General features: G+C 36.6%; 1 pseudogene; it reads right to left on the bottom strand.

Moving 5' to 3' along the window:
- Positions 1 to 23767, bottom strand: part of LOC129752417 (40S ribosomal protein S9-like) — a 41641-nt pseudogene that overhangs the window by 17023 nt on the left and 851 nt on the right.

Here is a 23767-nt window from a genome sequence, read left to right on the forward strand (position 1 = left end):
GGAGATATAACCAGTTCAAAATGACTATTTTTGTTAAGTATTTTTAAGATATCTCGTTTAAACTTCAAAATTTGTATACAGTATATTCAGCAAAAGTGTACAACTTTTCTGTTTTCAAAACTCTCCAGAACATATTTCTTATGAAAAATCCCGCGCAAAAAAGTTATGTTGAAAAAACTGAAAATTGATATTATTTTTAAATTGCGACCCAGAGATGGGTCTTGACTCAAACATTCAGTCAGCGAAACTTTTTTGTAGGGAAATGAATCCAACTTAGATGAAATTTCAGGGACATTCGCTGACTGAATGTTTGAGTCAAGACCCATCTCTGGGTCGCAATTTAAAAATAGAAATAAGGCGGTGCCAAACACCGAAATTGGCTGGATATCCAAATACGGCAAACGCATCATTTCTCATCATAACTGACAACCCGTGCAGGATATGAGAAGGCAATGCAAATCTTGCCTTGCTTAAAAATGTCCAAACTTGATTCTAACTACCGTAAGATGAAATGATGGGAATAGAAATAGACCAAGAAAAATGATAATGATCACATGGGAGAACTATTCCCCTCATTCCGATAGACATCGACACTCAACCAGTATAATATTCATACGCCAGGTTGGTCTTCTGTAGTAGAATGTTAATACATGGGCCCCGGAGAGGCGCAAGATGTGGGTTCAAGTCTCACCGGGAGACAAGGCGAATTTTTTTCGCATGTTTTTCAACATCGATTTTCTCTTATCTATTCCCTGAAATTTCATCTAAGTTGGATTCATTTCCCTACAAAAAAATTGATATTATTTTTTTTTTTAAATTGTCATAACTTTGAAACGATTAATGTTACAGTTATGACTTCTTTAGCAATGTTGCTAGAATTGGTACAAGCTAAAAACTTTTCTCGAACAATATAGCTCCAAAATGGATATTAAAAAAGTTAGTTTTTTTAACTTACTACTAGGTGGATTAATCAATTTTTCAAAAAACTAATTTTTTAGCCCTTGTGATGTTGGTCATTTGTCTCGAAAACACTATAGGTCTAAAACGTACAGTTTCGGCAGAAAACAGTTTTGATCGCCTTTTTCAAGTTTTACCCCTGTGTGCGTCAAACAAAACTCCTACAATGTTGACCATTTCCTAACTATAGTCACCCAAACCCAAACTATTTAGAATTTCCGACCAAAAGACTCCCATCCTAATCAACCTCAAGACCTAGAGCCCTTAACACCCGGTCATTTTTTATTGGGGAACCACTTATTTCCATCGCCGAACCAGATATAACTGATCTGGACCCTAATCGTCTCATTCGCCTACAGGATATGAAGCGAACTGTTCAAATTTCTAGCGCAGATGGGCCAGAGACTACACGAGTCAGCTATATCAGCGTAACAAGTGGAAGCATCCAAGTGGGTTAATAAGTGCTTCTCCAACAAGACAACACTCTCGTTCTTCAGTGACCTTTCGGGCGTTTCGATTTTTTTTTTCCTGGTAACGGTGGTCGAGTACGAGCGATGCAAGTCCGCACAGCTCAAGGGCAGTACAAGCTAGGGTCACCGAAATCTTCATTCTACCGATCGACCCGGACGAAGACAAACGAATGGTGACAACTGACTAAGTTTCATCAGAAGAAAAACGGTTGAACATGGCAGTCACATCTGAACTTCCCCCAGAGGGACCCAGTCAAACCCGTCGGACGTAGGAAGTGGCCGCTACCTGGACAAACGAAGATATCCAGGTGATAATACAAGGGAAGCAAGGGCAGGATCACAGGAACTGTTAATTAGACCTGTACCTTTCTGCGGAGTATCGAGCAGTGACTTGAATATGGAACTCATGAACTGGGAAAGCACCAATATTGTCTCCAACTGGAGAACAACAGAGGGAGCAGCTCCGGCGAAACATACGCGGGGTACGCGGGGAAATCAACTAGTGAGCTCTTCCCTACAAGGAAAAGAATGACCAGAGTTCAATGTCCAGAGTACAATGCCCAAAATCTGATATCCAGAATCCAGAGTCCAATATCCAAAGTCCAATATCCAGAGTCCAAAATCAAGAGTCAGATATCCAGAGTCCAACGACAGAGTTCAATGTCCAGAGTCCAATGCCTAGAGTCCAATGCCCAGAATGTAATGTTCAGAGTAGAATGTCCAGAGTACAATGTCAAGAGTCCAAAGTCTAGTGTCCAATGTCTAGTGTCCAATGTCCAGAGCCCAATGTCCAGAGTCATATAACCAAAATCCAATGTCCAGAGTCCAATTTCCAGAGTCCAATGTCCAGAGTCCAATGTCCAGAGTCCAATGTCCAAAGTCCAATGTCCAGTATACAATGTCCAATGTCCAGAGTCGTATGTCCAGATACCAATTTCCAGAGTCCAATATCCAGAGTACAATGTCCAGAATCCAAAACTCAATGTCCAGAGTTCAATGTTCAGAATCCAATGTCCAGAGTCCAATGTACAGAGTCCAATGTTTAGAGTCCAATGACCAGAGTACAATGTCTTGTGTCCAGTGTAAAGAAGTCAATGAACAGAGTCCAATGTTCAGAGTACAAATTCCAGAGTCACATGTCCAAATTCCATCGTCCAGAGTCCGATGTCCAGTGTCCAATTTCCAGAATCCATTGTGCAGAGTCTAATGTCCAAAGTCCAATGTGCAGGGTCCAAAGTCCAATCTCCAGAGTTCAATGTCCATAGTCCATTGTCCAGAGTCCATTTGGACAATGGTCTCTGAAAATTGAACTCTGAACATTGGACTCTGGACGAATCCATTGTCCAGAGTTCAATGTCCAGAGTTCGTTCTCCAGAGTCCAAAGTACGGAGTCCAATGTCCAGAGTCATATAACCAGAATCCAATGTTCAGAGTCCAATACCCAGTGTACAATGTCAATTTCAATGTCTTGAGTCAAATGTACAGAGTTCAATTTGCAGAGTCCGATGTCCGGAGTCCAATGTCCGGAGTCCAATGTCCGGAGTCCAATGTTAGGAGTCCAATGTCCAGAGCTCTATGTCCAGAGTCTAATGTACAGAGTCCAATGTCCAGAGTCCGATGGCCAGAGTCCAATTTTCAGAGTCCAATGTCTTGAGTCAAATGTACATAGTCCAATGTCTAGAGTCCAATGTCTAGAGTCCAATTTGCAGAGTCCAATGTCCAGAGTTCAATGTCCTGAGTTCAATGTGAAGAGTCCAATGTCCAGAGCCCATTGTTCAGAGTCCAATGTTCAGAGTACAATTTCCAGAGTCATAAGTTCAGATTTCATTGTCCAGAGTCCGATGTCCAGGGTCCGATTTCCAGAGTCCAATATCCAAAGTCCAATTTACAGTATTCAATATCCAGAGTCTTATGTCCAGAGTTTTATGGCCAGAGTCCATTGTCTAGTGTCCAATGTCCAAGTCAAATGTCCAATGTTCGATATTCAGAGTCCAATGTCCAGAGTCTTCAGACTGTAGTTATGAGTGTAAAGTTTAGAATGAAGAGTCTGGAGTCCAGAGTTTAAAGTCAAATGTTTATAGTCTGTAGTCTGAAGTCTAGAGTCGAGAATTCGTTTCCGATAGATCAGGATCCAGAGCATAGAGTTTGAATTAAAGAGCGTAGAGTTAAGAGTCCAGAACCCAGAGTTTAGATTTTGGAGTCCGGATTTCGGAGTCCTATGTTAAGAACACAAAATAGAAAATTAAGAGTCGCAAACTCAATGTCATCTGTCAAGAGCCGAGTGTTTGTTGTCCAGGATTTATATCCGAAAGTAGCTTCAAAACTATGAACATCGATTCAAATGAAAAATCGATGAAACGAACTTTTTGAAACATTAAATTGTAAGCCAGTAGCCTTAACCACATCTCTGATCACCCAGTTCTTCCATCCTACACTTTCCTCCATCCGAATCTACCCCACATGTGGTTGAAGTGAAATATGACAACCAATTGCAAACCTTTAGCCTGTCGGTTACAGTCTAACGCCATGTGTAAACAAATATAAAAATAATACCGATTTCGCAGCTCTCTTCACTTGAGGACAAGTTCCATCCACGATTTCCTCTCGCCATTCTTCCATGGGAGGAAGCGCACGGGAATCTGTGCTCCCGATAAGTGGGGGGCAAGTGGCCTCCCATTGATCTCCCTCTACACTTGTCCTGCCTTTACTGAGAGAAAATGTTTTGAATGTATGTATGTATGTATGTAGATAATCCACCATGGGTGCACGGATTCACCGCAGTTTCGCCAACGTATGCGCTAAATTGCATTCTTTAGATTATAAGTTCGGCCAATCTTCAATGCAAATTAGCACATACCCGACACCATGGCTTCGTGTAAACTGTCATGTAATGAATGAATTTCGTGTATGTGTATGTCTTATTTGTAGAACGAGCAAACAGTTTCGCAACCGTATAAAATTCATAACATTCTCAGTGTTATGAATCTTCGACAGGTATTCCGCATGCGTGTAGATACCTGCCCAGCTGGCAACTGATTGAACGTTCTTATATCATATAATCAATGAATGAAATAGTTATACAACAGAATAAACTCACCTTTATACCCAACTTACCTCAAGACACACTAAGCTTACCTTTAGCTGTAACCGACCTTAATCAGTATCATAGCCATATTTATTTCTGTCTGATCTAAAATGAACAATTTTTGAAGTATTAAAAAATTGCGAAGCAAAATTTTGAAACAAAATATCGAAAATTATAGATTTATTTTAAGTACAAAAAACTAACAGTAAACATGACCACGTCCTACTAATAATAATTCAAGGAAATTTTATTGTTAAAATAAATGAATAAAAAAATTGTTATAATAATTGTTAACATTATGTTGGCGATGCACATGCTGTAGGAAAGAAACAAATAAATTACATGGAATTCAGACCTAAATTGCGATATAGATAAATAGTAAGCAGTGAGATTCGAGGAAATAGAATCTGCACAATTTTTATTGTACTAATAACTGAAACTGTAAATTTCATGAATATCTGAAAATAAAAGAATCCGGTGCTGAGGTGAACATTTTTTTTATTTTTTTATCTACTGTTAATTGATGATTTGTATGTCACTTCAGTTCCGTAAATTTGAAAGCATTTGAAAAATTTAAAAAAAACAACTGGATATTATGTTGGTGTTACATTTGAAGGAAGACATACAAATAATAAATATAATAATCGCTTATACTTAAATATTTCCTGCAATTCAAGAAGATTATTCAATTTTAATTTTTTTTTTTATTATGGTGATTTTCATTGAAGTAAATTAAATCATATAAAAATATGCCCCTCAATTTTTTATTTTTATCCAGAGCATATTTGTTTGAATGGAATCATGTAATGTGAATATATTGGATTAAATGGCTGAAGTTATCATCAATTTGTTTTTCATATTATCTTCTAAAACATTTTATGAATTTAGAGAATTTAGTTTTCAAGAAATAATAAAAAAAACAAGGTTATCAGAAATATATATAGGGTCATTTAATGAATCAAAACAACACAAAATAAAAGATACTACAATAACTATTTGATACAAAAAAATTTATAAGCAAATACAGTACCGTTCATAATTGTATAGAAATTGGAAGCACGCGCACTGTCACTTCGAATTTGAGCTGCCATAACTTTTTACTCTAATGATATTTTTTGATCAAATGTTCTGCATTAGATAGACCAACTAACACACTATTATACCACAAAATTTTAGCTCTTTGGAATTTATGTGGCTTGAGTTACACTAATTCTACGAAAATCGGTCTTTTTGGACTTTTACCATTCAAACTGCAATATCTCAGAAACTACGCTTAATTTTTTATTGAAATTTTGCAGAGTGGTTATTGAAATATAAAGCTAGCATGTCTGAAGTTTTTGAAAATTTCTATCGATGGAATCAAAAGTAACGCGAGGTACAATATTTCAGGCATGAACCTAAAAATGCGATTTCTATAGAATTTTGGACGATTCATGAAAACAATACCGTTCCCATCCACAAATCAGTCAAAAATGTCTGGCAAAAGCTATACTTGACGATGGAAGCATTGGAAATAATGATTCCACCAACAGTTATCCATAACAGATTAACCTTAATTGTACTCTAAGTACAATGGGTAGACTATTATTATGATATAAGTTATTATTTTGGTTAATTTTCGACACATAAATACTATCAACCTGGATGCATGCGCACCGCTAAAAATGTTAAAAATCATAAAGGCGGCAAGAGGTGATGGAAACGAAAATCATCGTTCCTCCTTCTGAAAAATATGGCTAAATGAAATTGAATCCTCATCTTAATTGCGAAAATGCAGCTATTCCACCGAATATTCACGTTCATCTCCTCTGTGACATCATTAAAACACGTGCAAGTGAAATGCGACCTAGAGTTCATCCGATTGAGCTGTGGAGGATTAGTTAGTTATGGTACTCTATACAATAAAAGCTTATTTTTCGGTACTGCCACTGCAACTTGTTCCTGCCGTTTCTGCTGAAATTAATCCGATGAAACCGATGAAACGCAAACGCGCAACGCTCGCTTGCCTACTATCTTGCCATCTCAACTGATACCATTTACTTTGAATGGAACCAGTTGAGACGAATACAGTGTTAAAACTTGCACGAAACATAAAATGCATAAAATACGTCATCAGTTTTTCCTTTCTATTCCACACGTTGGTGCTCTAGTACTTCTGGTTTCACCTTAAATTAATCAGCAACAAAGGAGGGACAGAAAAGTAATGCTGCTAGAAAAACTTGAGAAAAGTAAGAGAGAGATGAAGGGTTGTAGCAAATTCACCGGCCTACTTTGGTTTTTTTTTCGTCAAACTTGAAAAGAAGAAAAAGTAACACAGAAAAGTGACTCGACCTTTTGCTATCGTTCTTTACCGCGGCTCATCGCAAAATCATTAACGAACTTTCACACCTTGCCTCTTTGTTTGTTCAGAATGGAATGGTAACGAATGAAAGAACAATATGGTTCCATCGCTTCTGTGCATGTCAACAGAGCGGAGTATGTTATGGAGTATGGTGGTCTTTGGGATCGCATAAACATGGGTGTAATTGTAAAAAGAACAAAATATAAGGAGAGATGATAGCATATCCTTAGCATTAAGAGAGAGAGAGAGAGAAAAAAATGGTAACTTGGAACATGCTCACCGAGTTTTCTTGTTTTTCTTAAACACGTTCGGACACGTTCTCTTCCGCCAAATATCGAAGCCACGCTCCGTGCTGAGCCCTCTTGCTTCTGCGTAGTTTTAAAAATATCCAAAATATCTCGAAAACTTAACTAACCAAATCACTTTGTGAATCAGATACATATTTCACTTGCAAGTTTAGATCACTACGAGTTTCTCTACTCTCCCCGCACCATTTTTCCCTGGATCTCTTGCAATCATCGAGCACAGAAGTAGACAAATTCACGCATTCATTTCGTTTAATGCCTTTGAATTTCCGAAAAACCACTTAGCCACTATTCTTCAAAACGGCTGCCTCATTAAACTTCGTATGAAATATCATGAAATTCGGACCACTATTTTCACACATTTACACGAGTTTCATAGAAAAAATCCAAACAACAGCGAAAACACGAACAAGAACCCGGAGCGAATCAAAAACCAACCGCACGCGTCAAAAGCACGATGCACTCTGTTCTACTGAGAGAAAATGTTTTGAATGTGACAAAATTATTAGTCTTGAATCGAGAAGTGGCCTGCAGGCACAAGGGGCTGAGCACCGACTTGTGAAAAAAACGACCAGGTAACGTGAATGCGAACGATGCCTCATCAGAGTCTGGCAACTTTATCGTCCGGCGGCGATTATTGTCGGTGAATAGGCAAACAAATATGTCGCTCGACTCAGTCCGACCCAAGTAGTATGACTTATGATTATCATCATTGGGCTGGCCGGCCTGTAGCTGGCTGGATCCGATATAACTCAGGGCTAATGGCTTCAATAAACAGGCGGAGAAAAATAGCCCACCACCGGTTGACTCGTGAAAATAACGTTGTTTACGCTCTCGCGCGACCAAAACCCACAACATGTCGTGGTCCCGCCTGGGAAGGTGTTAACGAAGTCATGCGCTCACCTATCAATGAGAGCTCACGTACAGTGACTTTTTTTTCTTCTCTTTTTTCATAAATCAACCTAGGTTAATATATTCAAGGACGCGTTTTCCTGTTGGCTTCCAACACCGGTAGACACACATCCTGTCACGCGTTTAATCACCGATAAGTAATATACCGGTTCAGGTTTCACATTCATTTAATTTTATGGTCCCAGTTGCGAATGATGATTATTCAATATTGGAGAGTGTACCTCACATGTATGGTGAACCAGATCGTTTTATTTTTAAAACTACTTATCTTATCATTGTGACTTTGGGGCACCCGCTGTGCCATACGGTAGCTGAGATGAGATCTGATTGCAGCATTGGGTTAACTTGTTTATCTAAAACGACTAAGGATATCTATGCACCAATAAAAGAGGTTGAAAAAAACCAATGCCTATTTAGCAAATATCTGTGCCGAAAATGCGCTGAAAAGTATACTGTGCCAAAGATGATATGATTGGAAAAGCACTACTGGCACAAAGACTCGGGCTCCCAAGCAAAATGATGGATGACCACTAAAGGGTGATGCGATTAAAATTTGGTTAACGGAAAACGCGTGTAAATCGGAGAAATCGTTTATTCAAAAACTCAAATTAAATTTCTTTTTCAAGTTTAATTAGAATAAAATTTAGGAAAAATGTTCAGTTAGGCTTCCGCTTTTCCAAATCCAAATTGCCGGGCCTTACGCTTAACCCCTGCCATCAGATTTGAACTGCTGCTCGTCCTTAGCAGATTTTTTGGTTTCCTTCAATTTCCGCTTGACAATAGCCCAGTATTTCTTAATTGGGTGGAGCTCTGGCGTGTTGGGAGGGTTCTTGTCCTTGGGAACCACCTGCATGTTGTTGACGGCGTACCACTCTATGACCTTTTTACCGTAATGGCAAGATGCCAAAACAATACGGAACAACCGTGTTTCTTCAGGAAAGGCAGCAGACGTTTATTCAAACACTCTTTCACGTAAATTTCTTGGTTGACAGTCCCGGAAGCTATGAAAATGCTGCTTTTCAAGCCACAGGTACAGATGGCTTGCCAAACCAGATATTTCTTCGCGAACTTTGACAATTTCATGTGCTTGAAAATATCTGCTACCTTTCCCCTTCCTTTTGACGTATAAAACTCCTGCCCCGGAAGCTGCTTGTAGTCGGCTTTGACGTAGGTTTCGTCGTCCATTACCACGCAGTCAAACTTTGTCAGCATAGTCGTGTACAGCCTCCGGGATCGCGCTTTGGCCGTCGTATTTTGTTTATCATCGCGATTTGGAGTCACTACCTTCTTGTAAGTTGATAGTCCAGCTCGTTTTTTGGCTCGATGCACGATTGTAGACGAAACACCCAGCTTATTTACGGCATCTTGGAGGGAAAGGTTAGGGTTTCGCTTGAAACTACCGGCAACTCTCTTTGTCGTCTCAGCGGTTTCCGGTTTTCGATTTCTCCGTGATCCAGACTTCCTGGCTGTCGACAAACGTTCCCCAAATGCTTTAATTACATTTGTAACAGTTGATTTGGCAACTTTTAGCGATTTTGCCAGCTTTGCGTGCGAGTAGCTCGGATTTTGCGCGAGCGCGATGCGCGAGCAAAATTTTGAAACGCTGCTCTTCTTCCTTGGACGGCATTTTGACAACTGAAGAGTGAATTCCAAAATCAAAATAGGAGCAACATTCTACACACACACACACCTTCAAAATGAGGGGTGTCCAGGTTTTTTAAATGCAAAATTGAAAGAAATGCGTCAAGTTGATATTGACCAAATTTTGACCGTATCACCCTTTAGTACGCGTTAAGAACATTAGGTAGCTTTAATCGAATTGTACTATAAGTTTCGAAACATTATTTATGCCCATTAAGATGAAGCTTGTCAATTTATTTTTTTATTAATGCAAAAAGCGGGATAGTTTTTTCTCGAGTGCAATCAGCTGGTAAGGAGTTTTTGGTGTGCTACTGACCAAAAAAAAACTTGGCGAGCTCATGCTAAAAATTGTTCTTCAAATTTCTAACGGTCGTCGTTTAATGTGAACTGTTCAATTTCCTTCCCGAAAACATAAAATCAGTAAATCCTATACCTTAAATAATCTGCACGTGGTGGCTAATACTACATAAGTCTTATCCAATTTATTTTCACGTAAATGCTACGGAATCAATATGTAAACGCTTCCCTATAAGAATTTGTGTTTCGTGGAACGCACCTACATTTTACGTGAATTTTTAGTGAGCTCAACGCGGTTTATTTATGATAGCTACGGGGAATGTTTTTACTATCGGAATGGAAAAAAGGGAGGTTTTATTTCCTTCTTATTTTTCTCATTTTTCATTATGCTTAAAAAACTCATTTAAACAACTTTATTTTCAGAATCTTTGCACAATATATCACTAACACTACATTTATTAAGAATTAAATGCACTTTTATTTTTCACATCCTGCAACACAGCTTTCTTTTAGGAATTCTGTAAAAATTTAAAAGTAAGCATTAATAAAAAATAGTATTTTTGAAAAAAAAATAGTTAACCTTGTCCGTTGTTTCGTAGGATATCTTATTAGGAAAGTCCTACCAAAAAACAAGATCGTCATCGAAATGGCACTTGCATCCAGAGCCATTTCTATCAGAAAAAACAAAAAAACAAAAATTAGTTGATTACAATTAAGCATCATTATCACTTACCAAAACGGCAAATCCAAAACAGATGAACATCCGATTAAATCCTCCTTGCTAACATGTTTAGCTGATGACAACAGACACAACGGCTTCAAAAATTTATACAACAGACAATGACGAACCTCAATTCCATTTTCTAATATGAATTTATCACCATACGCTGGAGAAAAATGCACAAAACGAATTTGAAATCATCCACTTAGACTTTAAGTGAAATTCATGGGTCAGTTATGTGGAAGTAAAGTAGATACTACCGGGGCGTCCTTGATACACTGTGGTTACTAAAAGATTCACGTAGAAATCGATATGATGTATCAAATGTTAGTTTACGTGAAAAATCCCGTAGATATAATTTCTAAATTATTTTGCGTGTACCTTGACACGAATGCCTGAATAATGATATGTCATAGAAAAAAATAAAAATTAATTAGTTTGCTTTTAATTAGTTTTAAGCATATTTAATATTGGATTTATTTGGTTTACAACTGACGTGATTTTACGATTCCTACGAATTTCAATTCAAAGACAAACAGGTTTTCCACTCACAAGAATTGATCAATTACTGACATTGTTTTGTTTGTTCTGCCTAGTGTTGACAAAATAACAAACGTTGTCCACTTCCATCTGTACCGTTGAGCCGTCAACACGTACGCCGGAGCATCGTATCGTTGCTGTGTACCTGCAGGAACATTTTTACATTATTTATTTTTTCCTTACCTGTTTTTCAATCAGCACTTTTCAGTGCTAAAATTATTTCTATTTTCTTTTATTCATATTTTTCTCTTTTCTTTCCAGCATGGGGAAGTCTTCGGCCGGCTCAAGGGCCGGAAGAAAACGGATTGCTGAACCTAATCCAGGGCCATCTGCCAAAAAATTTGAAATTTCCAATTCATTCGATGTCCTTCATAACATCGGTGATGAGGAAATATTCATATTTAATTCTGATAAGAGTACTAAGAAACCTTCTTCTTATACTCTTAAAAATGAAAAGGTTCCACCAATTACGGTCACGATTTCTGACTTCAATGCCTTTCGAAAAGAAATCGTCACTTCCGTCAAGGATGTGAAGATTTCTTTTCAGATCGGTCGAAGGGGAACTGCTCGTATTTTGGCGGAATCTTTTAATGATTTTCAAAAAATTTTAAATTATTTGAATAATAAAAAATATCAATTTTTTACGTACGACACTAGAAGTGATCGTCCATTTAAAGTTGTACTTCGTGGTCTCACCGGCGATCAGACACCGGATGAGATCACAACTGAATTAAATTCTTTGTTAGGTTTTTCTCCAATTCAAGTAATTCAAATGAGGAAAAGAACCAACACGAATAATATCAGTAGTGTTGGTTTTGCTCCTGAACTTTATTTGATCCATTTTAAAAAGGATCAAGTTAATAATTTGCAAATTCTTGAAAAGGCTCGTCTTATGTTTCATTGTCGAGTCAAATTCGAACCTTTTCGAAAATCTTCAACCAATTTCCTTCAAAATATTACGCAATGTCGTCGTTGTCAAGCTTTTTGTCACGGCACTAAAAATTGTAGAATGAATGCCAGATGCATGCTTTGCGGCTCATTCGATCATGAAAAATCTAAATGCCTTTATGGTGGTGATAAACCAAAAACAGAATTTTTCAAGTGTGCAAATTGCGCAGGTAATCATTCCTCGAATTCGCTAGACTGTCCCATCAGGGCAAAAATTATTGCTTCTAGGAAAAATCCCAAAGTTTCCAGAAAAGTTTCTTCTCCTCCTTCCTCTTTTTCGTCTTCACACGTCGGGCCGGCAAACAACCTGCCTGTTCGCATTCAGCCTCGGTCTACATTGGAATCACGGCTGGGTAATACCCGAAGTGATTTTAATGTTACCTGTGCTGAATCTGCGCCACAGACTCGTTGTTTATCGTTCTCAGAGGTGGTTGAAAATGGGTTGCCCTCTCCAGGCATAACTAATAAAAATGGGAAAAAACCAAGTCTCAACGTTCATGCGAAGGCTTGGGAAAATCCCCGAAATTCAAATACTTGTTCTTCTCCTTCATTTTCTGATCCTAACAATTTTGTTGATTTGGGTGAGATTACTGAGGAAAAATTAAAATTTTTGCATCAAAATTTAATGGAAATGATGCAACTTATGTTGAAAGCAAATTCAATGTTTGAAGCTTTCCAAACTTCTTTTAATTATGCTAACAAAATTATTATGACTTTACGATTCCCTCATGGATCCAAATAGATGTTTAAATATTATGAATTGGAACGCTAGATCTTTGCTGGCTAACCAAGATGAATTCTTTTTATTTTTGAAAACTCAAAACATACATATTGCTGCCATCACTGAAACTTTTTTAAAGCCAGACATTAACTTGAAAAGCAATGCTTTCTTTAAAATTTTGCGAAATGATCGACTTGATCGACAAGGTGGGGGTGTAGCTATTGTCATCAATAGTCGTCTCAAATTTAGACTTCTTCCTTCTTTCAATACAAAAGTCTTAGAAACAATTGGAATTGAATTAGAAACTTCTATGGGGAAAATTATAATTATTGCCGCATATTTGCCTTTTCAATGCAGCGGTGAACAGAAAAATTTTTTGAAGGGAGATTTACAAAAACTCACCAGAAATAAATCTAAATTTTTTGTTATTGGTGACTTTAATGCAAAACACCGATCTTGGAATAATATTTCATCAAATTTAAATGGGAATATTTTGTTTAATGACTGCTCTGCAGGTTATTATACTGTTGAATATCCTAATGGGCATACTTGTTTTTCTTCAATTAGAAATCCCTCCACAATTGATTTGGTTCTAACGGATTTAGGCGAGCATTGTAGTCAATTAGTTAGTTACTCATGCGGACCTCGATTCAGACCACCTTCCAGTAACTTTTTCTTTATCCCAAAGTCCCATTGAAAACCCTTTAAAATCAACTTTTAACTTTCAAAAAGCTGACTGGGAGCGATATAGGAATTTTATTGAACGTAATTTGAATGTAAACGTTCCACTGAATTCAATTGAAGATATTGATTTGGCTGTAGAAAATTTGACAACTTCAATAGTCAATGCTAAAGCCGCTTCAATACCCAAAGTTAAACATAAATTTAATCAACCTTTAATTGATGATGATCTTCAGTTTTTGATACGACTGAAAAACATTCGTCGACGCCAATATCAACGTACTAGGGATCCTTATTTGAAATTTATTTATTGCGACCTTCAAAAAGAGATCAAACGTCGTTTAAATTTCATTCGTAATGAAAATTTTGCCAAAGCAGTAGAGGACATAAAACCCTACTCAAAGCCATTTTGGAAATTAACTAAAATTCTGAAAAAGCCCCAGAAGCCAATTCCTACTTTGAAAGACGGGGATAAACTTCTTTTAACGAATGCAGAAAAAGCTCAAAAATTGGCCCAACAATTTGAGTCTGCTCATGATTTTAATTTAAACGTTGTAAGTCCAATTGATGCTCAAATTTCCCTTGAATTTGATGATATTCTTTCTAAGCAAAATGTATTTGAAAGTTCTTGTGAGACAAATATTGGTGAACTAAAATTGATTTGCAAAAAATTTAAAAATATGAAAGCCCCAGGGGAAGATGGGATTTTCTATATTCTTATTAAAAAGTTGCCTGAAAGCACTTTAAATTTTTTAGTTAAAATCTTCAATAAATGTTTTCACTTGGCTTATTTTCCCAATAAATGGAAAAATGCCAAAGTAACTCCAATTTTAAAGCCTGGAAAAAGTGCTTCAGAGCCTTCAAGTTATCGACCAATTAGTTTGCTCCCTTCTTTAAGTAAACTATTTGAGAGAGTTATTTTGAATAGAATGATGATTCACATTAATCAGAATTCTATTTTCCCTGATGAACAATTTGGTTTTCGTCATGGACATTCTACTACACATCAACTTTTGAGTGTAACTAATATGATTAACGCTAGCAAATCTGAAGGTTATTCAACTGGTGTTGCTCTTCTTGATATTGAAAAAGCTTTTGACAGTGTTTGGCACAAAGGTTTAGTAGCTAAATTAGCTCGATTTGATTTTCCTGTATATCTCACCAAAATTATACAAAATTATTTGACTAGCCGAACCTTACAAGTAAGCTATCAAAATTCATGCTCGGAAAGGACTCCCATTAGAGCTGGGGTCCCTCAGGGCAGTATACTTGGGCCAATTTTATACAATATTTTTACTTCTGATCTTCCTGATGTCCCAGAAGGAAAAGGTAGAAGATTATTTGCTGACGATACTTTGCTTTCAGCCAAAGGTCGAAATTTACGGGTGGTACGCAGTAGATTGCAACAAAATTTAAATTCCTTTTTGAATTACTTGAAAATGTGGAAAATTTCTCCTAACGCTTCCAAAACTCAACTTATTTTATTTCCCCATAAGCCAAGAGCTCAATTTTTAAAACCTAATGAAAATCATTCCATAACTTTTAATGGGGTTTCATTGGAATGGTCTGATCACGTGAAGTACTTGGGACTTTCACTTGATCGGAATCTTACTTTTAAAAATCACATTGAAGATATTCAATCTAAATGTAATAAATACACTAAATCTCTTTATTCTCTCATCAACAGGAAATCCAGGTTGTGTCTGCGAAATAAGATGTTAATCTACAAACAAGTATTCCGACCAGCGATAATGTATACAGTTCCGATTTGGTCTAGCTGCTGTGCGACGAGGAAGAAAGCCATCCAGAGGATTCAGAACAAGGTTCTGAAAATGATTTTGCGGCTTCCACCTTGGCACAGCACCGAAGATCTTCATCGGATTGCGGGCATTGAATCGATCGAAGAGATGGCCAACAAAATCATCTCTAACTTCAGAGGAAAATCGATGCAGTCTTCCATCGCAGAGATTCGTTCTCTTTATAACTAGTTTAATTTTAGGATAGTATTTAGTTTTAAGTTTAAAATATTTTTGCCATTACAGGATGTTCTCCTACATTAAATACTTAATTGCGCTAAGCAAATTTAATTCTTTCAAATAAATTTTTAATATCTAGTTAACTATAGGGCTCTGAACAGTTCAATATTGAGCTGAACACCTAATTTAATGAAATAATGTAATATAAATGTAATGATGAATTGATACAAATAAAGACATATTTAAAAAAAAAAAAAAAAACAAACGTTGTCATAGAACACAATTAATACACGACGTATTACAGGACACGACACTTAACGTTCTTACAAACGGAAAAAAGGATTCAAAATTACCTTTTTTGTCGACCGGTTTCGGGCTCGATGTTGCCCATCTACAGGACGATGTCCGACTGTCGGGTATCGTTCTGTAGATTGGCAACATCGAGCCCGAAACCGGTCGACAAAAAAGGTAATTTTTAATACTTTTTTCCGTTTGTAAGAACGTTAAGTGTCGTGTCCTGTAATACGTCGTGTGTTAATTGTGTAGTTAGGTTCTTACGTTGGCACAAATCCGCTTGAAAATGAGTTGTCATAGAAATTTATTTTATTTATCTTCAGTGTTGCCGATGACAAATATAATTTTATTCTTTTTTTATTAACTCTGATTTATTTTCTGCATATCCTTCATCTCATTTCTACATTCCTCCACACCTCTAAATATTCTCAATCATAACTTTTGACGTTTCAACTTTTGTTTATTTTCACTAAAGCAATTTTTTTTACCAAATATCCTTCTTTTTATTACCTACTAGCTGACCCGGTGTGCTTTGCTACACCTTTCAAAATCAAATGATATTTTCAAAAATTATTAAAATTTTTATTTTTTTATTGGCATTATTTTAAATCAAATTATAACATAATTTATAAGCAACCGCTATAAAATGAGAGCTGCAGCTGAAGTTTAGAATTGCAACACAAAGATAACTTAAACAAATATTCTAAATCTTGCTCTATAAATTTGTGTTAAAGATCTGATAATTTGAATCTGTCTGGACGGTCTCAAATTAATCGTACGCAACCAATCTAACTTATATAATAAGGTTGTTTTTTCTTGATATGTTCTGGATTTATGCTGAAAAACTGATAAGAGAGCCCCTCCCCTGTCCTTACCTTCACCCCCTGCTGAATGGAGGTCGTTATTTTTAATAATCATACTTTTTTTTCGTTCCCAAAAATCCTCTTATATCAAATATAGTTTCATTGGTTGATAAGTTTTAAGGGCTTTATGGACCCTCCTCCATTCTTCCTCTCTCTACACTGTAAAGCGTAAGGGTCTATAACAATCGTAGAAACATATCTCGTAACCAACTATCTTTCCATGCCATATTTGTTTCCATTTGTTGGCTTCATTAGCATAAATTGAGAACTTATGCTAACACTATTGTATTGGGCTCACCTCCCTCCTTCTATGTACCTGTATTTCCCATGTTAGAAACATTTCTCGTATCCAAATTCCCCTTATATGCCAAATATGGTTCAATTTGCTCGATCAACTCTCCAGTTATACTGAAAATTGTAAGGGAAACCTTTTCTCCCTTTCCATCCACCTCTTTGAAGGAGTGAAGGATACCAAATATTCATAGAAGCATTTCTCGTACCCAAATATCGTTCTATGCCAAATTTGGTTCCAATTGCTGCTGTAGTTCTCAAGTTATGCATTAAAAATTGTATGAAACTCCCCTCCCTTTTCCTTTCTCCCCATTGGAAGAAGGAAGGGGTCTCAAACAATAATTAGAACATGTCACGTTCCCAAATACCCGCCCATGCCAAGTTTGGTTCCATTTGCTTGATTAGTTTTTAAGTTGTGTAAAAAAATATAAAAGAGGCCCCTCCCCCCTTTATTTCTCCCTACTGGAAAGAGGGATGGGTCTCAAATAATCATAGAAATATTTTTCGTATTCAATTACCCTCCCATGCCAAATTTGGTCCCATTTGCTTTATTAGTTTTTGAGTTATGTAAGAAAATATGAAAGAGGCCCCCTCCCCCTTTCTACTGGAAAGAGGGAGGGGTCTCAAATAATCATTGGAATATTTTTCGTATCCAAATACCTTCCCGTGCCAAATTTGGTTCCAATATCTTGATTAGTTTTCGAGTTATATGAAAAATTGTAAGGTAGCCCCCCTCCCCCCTTGCTATCACCCCAGTGAGAGGAGGGAGGGGTACCTAGTATTCATGGAAATATTCCTCGTATCCAAATCCCACCCCATGCCAAATTTGATACCATTTGCTTGATGGGTGCTCGAGTTATGCAAAAAATTGTCTTTTGTTTGGGAGGCCCCTCCCTCCCTTATTGAGAGAAGGAGGGGTCTCAAACCATAATAGGAACCTTCCCCTGCCTCCAATACCCCCACTTGCCAAGTTTCATGCAAATCGGTTCAGTAATTTCCGAGTCTATAGGGAACAGACAGACAGACAGACAGACAGACAGACAGAAATTCATTTTTATATATATAGATTCTACATCTATTTTCTTCATCCTACAAACTTTATTTAATTTCCGCATTTCCATCATCGCATCTCCTCAATGCTTCTCAACTCTATTCTCAATAGAATCTTTTATTTCCTGTTTGTTGTATTTCTCTAAAAAAAATTATTTTGCAAATATCCCTCATCTCATCCTTCATCCATGCTTTCCATTCTCAGCAAAGGCTTTTAGATCTTAAAATTTTATTTTTTTTTCTGCATATTCTTCATCCAATCCGAAAATATTCTTCGCAACAGCCTTCCCAATATGTGTTTTTTCTGTAGCTCTGTCTTTGCTTACCACAGCCGAAACAATCTGAAAACATTTTTACCAACAACTTTCCTAAACTTTTCTTGTCTCTCTCTCTATTGGTGAAAGCCGGAATTTTTCGATAGTATTCTTAAAAATAGCCTTCCCTGCCAGAAGGCCAAAGTAAAACAAACAATCAGCAGCAATAACCTTTAAAATCCGCGCTTTCTAAGCCAATCTGTCCATTTCTACCGGAAGGTCAAATCAAAACAAACAATCAGCAGAAGTTGCCTTGAAAATTTGTGCTTCCTAAGCCAATCCGTCCTTTTCCACCGGAAGGTCAAATCAAAACAAACAATCTTATATGTACTGTGAGCCTACTGAGTTGAATTAATCTACTGAAACAAAACAATCAGCAGCAGTAGCCTTAAACATCTGCGTTTCCTAGGCCAATTTTATCTTCTCCCACTGGTGGCCAAATCCAAGTAATCAATCAACAAAAGCTGCCTTAAATATCTGCGCTTCCAAAGCCAATTCCGTTTTTTTTCCACCGGAAGACCAAATTGAAACAAAAATCAGCAGCAGCCTTACAAATCTGCGCTTTCTAAGACAATCCCGTTTTGTTTCCACCGGGAGACAATCAGCAGCAGCCGTAAAAGTCTGCGCTTTCAAAGCTATTTCGTCTTTTTCCAACGTAAGCCAAATCAACACACACAATCAGCAGCTGCAGCCACAAAAATTTGCGCTTACGAAGCCAATTCTGTCTCTTTCCACCGAGAGTCCAATTCAAAGCAAACAATCAACAGAAGCTGCCTTAAAAATCTGAGCTTCCAAAGCCAATTCCTTGTTTTTTTTTCCACCGGAAGGCCAAATCATAACAAACAATCAGCAGCAACAGCCTTTAAAATTGGAGCTTCCAAAGCCCTTTACTTTTTTGCTACTGGAAGACCAAATCAAAACAAACAATTAAAAATCTGCGCTTCCTAAGCCAATTCCGTTTTTTTTTCATCGGGAGGCCAAATCATAACAATCAGCAGCAGCTGCCTTAAACATTTGCGCTTCCAAAACCAATTCTGCCTTTCCACCGCAAGACCAAATCGAAACAAAAAATCAGCAGTGGACTTAAAAATCTGCGCTTTTAAAATTTGTGCTCTGTGTCCTCATTCTACAAACCACGCCATCATTGTCGTGATTTTACGATTCTTACGAATCTTAAATCAGAGATTGACCCAGACAAGTCTGTCTTTCACAAGTATATATCAATAACTAACATTGTTTTTTTTTTGTTTTCACTAGTGTTGCCAAAATAACAAATTTTGTCATTGGGTTTGGGCCTGCTAAAAAGAATAAAGCTTGCTTTACTCTTACACAGGTTTCCATAAGAATAACAGCTAATCGGAGTTAAATTGGAGTGAAAGCTATTGCTTTCACTACTATTTATTTTATTTTATTTATCGTCAGTGTTGCCGATTACAACTTTTGTTTTATTAAATTTTTTATTAAAATTGAATAATTTTCTGCATATCCATCATCTCATCTCAACAACAATATTACAATTCGTCTCTACCAGCTGCTTAAAATATTTTGCTTATAACTTTCACTTCCATGTCTCTTAGGATAAATTAAAAATCAAAACGAGAATGCTCTAGTTAGGGCCGTAGGAAGAACCGGCTCATTGGCAGTTTTGGTGACATTTTTTCCCTATCTGACTTTCGCTTGAATATTGCATAGAAAAAGAATTGTAAAAAAATGGTTCTATATAATTATTTGAGTTATTGTGCATTAAAAGTAAGGTATTTATTTCAATTTCTTATTTTCGAAAAAAAAATCCTGGAAGTTGCCAACTTCTTTTTTAAGATGTTCATCTATATATATAAAAATGAATTTCTGTCTGTCTGTCTGTCTGTCTGTCTGTCTGTCTGTCTGTCTGTTCCCTATAGACTCAGAAACTACTGAACCGATTCGCGTGAAACTTGGCAGGTGGGGGTATTGGAGGCCGGGAAAGGTTCCTATTATGGTTTGAGACCCCTCCCTCTCTCATGAAGGGGGGGAGGGGCCTCCCAAACAAAAGACAATTTTATGCATAACTCGAGAACCAATCAAGTAAATGGTTACAAATTTGGCATGGGTGGGTACAGGGGTGCGAGGAATGTTTCTAAGAATATTTGGTACCTCTCGCTCCTTCCAGTTGGGAGATAGAAAGGAGGGAGGGGGCCTACCTTACAATTTTTTACAGAACTGGAGTGCTAATCAAGCTAATGGAACAAAATTTGGCATGGGAGGGTAGTGGAATACGAAAAATGGTTCTATGATTATTTCAAACTCCTCCCGCCATCCATTGGAGATACAGGAAGAAGGGGGGGGGGGGCTTTAACCATTTTTTATTGCATAGCTTGAAAACTATTCGAGCAAATGAAACCAAATTTGGCTAGGAAGGGTATATGGGTGCGATAAATAGTTCTATGAATATTTGGTACCCCTCCCTCCTTCCAGTGAGAATATAGAAAGTGTGGAGGGTGCTTCTTTACAACTTTTAGCATAACTGGATAAATAATCAAGCAAATGGCAACCAATTTGGCGTGGGAAGGTATTTAATTACGATAAATGTTTCTATGATATTTTGAGAACCCTTCGTTCTTTAAGTCTGAAAATCTTAAGGAGGGAGGGTCCTCCCATATAATTTGTACATCCCTCGGGAACTTAGTAAGCATATGGAACGAAATTTGGCTTGAGAGGGTATTTGAGTACAGGGAAGGTTTCTGTGAATTTTGGTACTACTGCCTCCTTCCAGTGGGGTGATATGAAGGAGAGGGTGGGGGCGGGGGTACTCCTTTGCAATTTTTCGCATTATTTGAGAACTAATCAAGCAAATGGAAACAACTTTGGCATGGGAAAGCATTTGGATACGTAAAATGGTTATTAGCTTATTTGAGACTTCTTTCTCCTTCAATTGAGAATGCAGTCAGGGAAGACGGAAGCTCATATATGTATGATTGTTTTGCATAAACCGAAAACTCATCCAACAAATGGAACCAAATATGACATGGGAACCATCATTCAATTTAGCAACTGGGGAAGACTTTAACATAGGAGTGTATTTGAATACACGGAATGTTCAATCTTGATCCCCTTCTTCCAGGTAGGGGATAGGTAGGAAGAGCGGCTCCGATACAAATTTTATAGCATAACTCGACAACTAATAAATCAAACGAATCCAAATTTGACATGAGAGGGTATTCGAGCACAAGATATGTTTTTTTTCGGTAGTTTAGCATCACTACCACAAATCAGTGGAACGATATAAAGGGAAAAGAGGGCATTGATATTATTTGTTAAATATTTCGATAACTTATCGAGAATATAGAACTAAATTATCATGGAAGCAAATTGGAGTACGAGCAATGTTTCTTCGATGGTTTGAAAACCCCTTCTCTTGCCAGAGGGGAGATATACAGTGGGAGAGGGTCACCCATTTTTTGAATAACTCGAGAACTTATCGAGAATGGAGTCATATATAACGTGGGATCGTATTTGTATACAAGAAGTGTTTTTCTGATGTTACCCACCTTCCTTCAACTAGGTATATAGGATTGGGTGTAATTTTTATGATAATTCGAGAACGAATAGGTAAAATAAATGTCCTATGATGTTATTTTATTACTAAAAATGTTTATATGATAGTTTGAGATAGTTTCATATTTATATAAAAAAAATATTTTGGCATAAGGTATAAGCTTATGAAGCAAAGAAATCTAGAGCCATAAAAAGGATTAAAACACTGATTTAAAAATAAATAATCAAGATTTCAAAATAAATAAAATTGCAAATTCATTTTGAAAAAATATTTAAATGATTTTGGAATTGAACTTAAAATTTTGGGCAAATAAATAACAAGTTAAACAAGTCACAAAAAATTTTGGAAGGTGTAGCAAAGCACACCGGGTCAGCTAGTAGAAAATAAATAAGGGATTTGAAGATTTTTTATTAAAGAAAAACTTTTTATATTCACTTTAAACGAGCGCAGTAAGCTAATCCTTTTTAACCACAAACGTGACCATTCGAGACATTGGTGGAAGTTTATCAAACATTCAGAAATAAAAGTAAGATATTATTTTACGGCTATAATAAAATTGATTTTCTTCTCGTGTAAATTCGATTTAAATCAAAGATTCTAGTTTGAAACTGTATATGTTTAAGAAGAATCTGCAATTAAAATAATGTTCAGAAATAAAAACCAGCAAAATATTTTATCAATAGAATTTATTCTTGAAAATAAAGTACACGTTCTTTGACCACAAAAATTTCATTGAAAATTTGTTTACTGATTAAAATCCAGTGAAATATTGTAAAAAATAAAATCTAGGTTTCCCATAAATCAAAATTTCATTTTACACTAGTGGTTTCTTTCGGTTTGTCAAACTGACTCTGATTGAATAAACAATTTTAAATATGAATCCAGAATCAAAATGAAAATGCAATCGTTTGAAATTTGAATCCTTAATGAATTTCTTGCATTCATTTTTTAAATCTTGATTAAAATACTTAATCTGAATCTGAACTTTTGATTTTGATTCCGATTCTAAATACCTGCCTTCTGCCTTTTGAACCTGAGTTCGAAATACGAATACGATGTTTGAACCTAAGTGGTGGCTCGAGACCGGAAATAACCCAAAAATCGAAACAGAATTTCTCGGCGGAACGGATTATAAAACGCGTGTTGGTTTTACAAAGGTAGGGTGTAATTGATTTATTGTTCAAAGTAATACATAGAATGATGGAAAGAATTTTGATAGACCGGTAGTGTAGAGTTAGATGTCGGTCCTATATTACGCTCCAACATAGCCGCCCACCAAATTACGGGTAGTAATTTCATCGCCAATACGTCCTGGTACAAATTCATCGTAATTTACGGGAAGCACTCGAATTTTCCTAACGTCTCGACGTGTCGTTCCATTTGCAGTTTTAACTAGGACTAGGGGAAAGGTTTCCTAAATGGGCCTATCGGGTTAAATGACCCTACGGCTGTTTGATGAAATGGCTGACTAGACAGCTTATCTGACCAATGTATTTTGAGGGTGATACGCTTAGAACATAAGGCAAGAAAGAATTTTATGAACTTACAAACTCAAAAAAATTTAAAAAATCATACAAGGTTTTGATACATTTTGATGTAATATTTCCACTTTTAAAAATTATACGTAATGAAACTTAAAACAAAAACTAGGATGGTTTTTGTTTCTTACTCAAATGAACTTTAGGAATTAAACATATTTTAGCTTTTGTGAAGGTTTAATAATGATTATATAGTGGAATAATAGAGTGTTTTTGTATGCCCCCATCATGTTTGTAAAATGCCTCCATCCTAAAATAACAGGTTAAATAGAAAAAATAAATGATTT

This window comes from Uranotaenia lowii, chromosome 3 (genome assembly GCF_029784155.1).
Source record: "Uranotaenia lowii strain MFRU-FL chromosome 3, ASM2978415v1, whole genome shotgun sequence".
Taxonomy (NCBI): Eukaryota; Metazoa; Arthropoda; class Insecta; order Diptera; family Culicidae; genus Uranotaenia; species Uranotaenia lowii.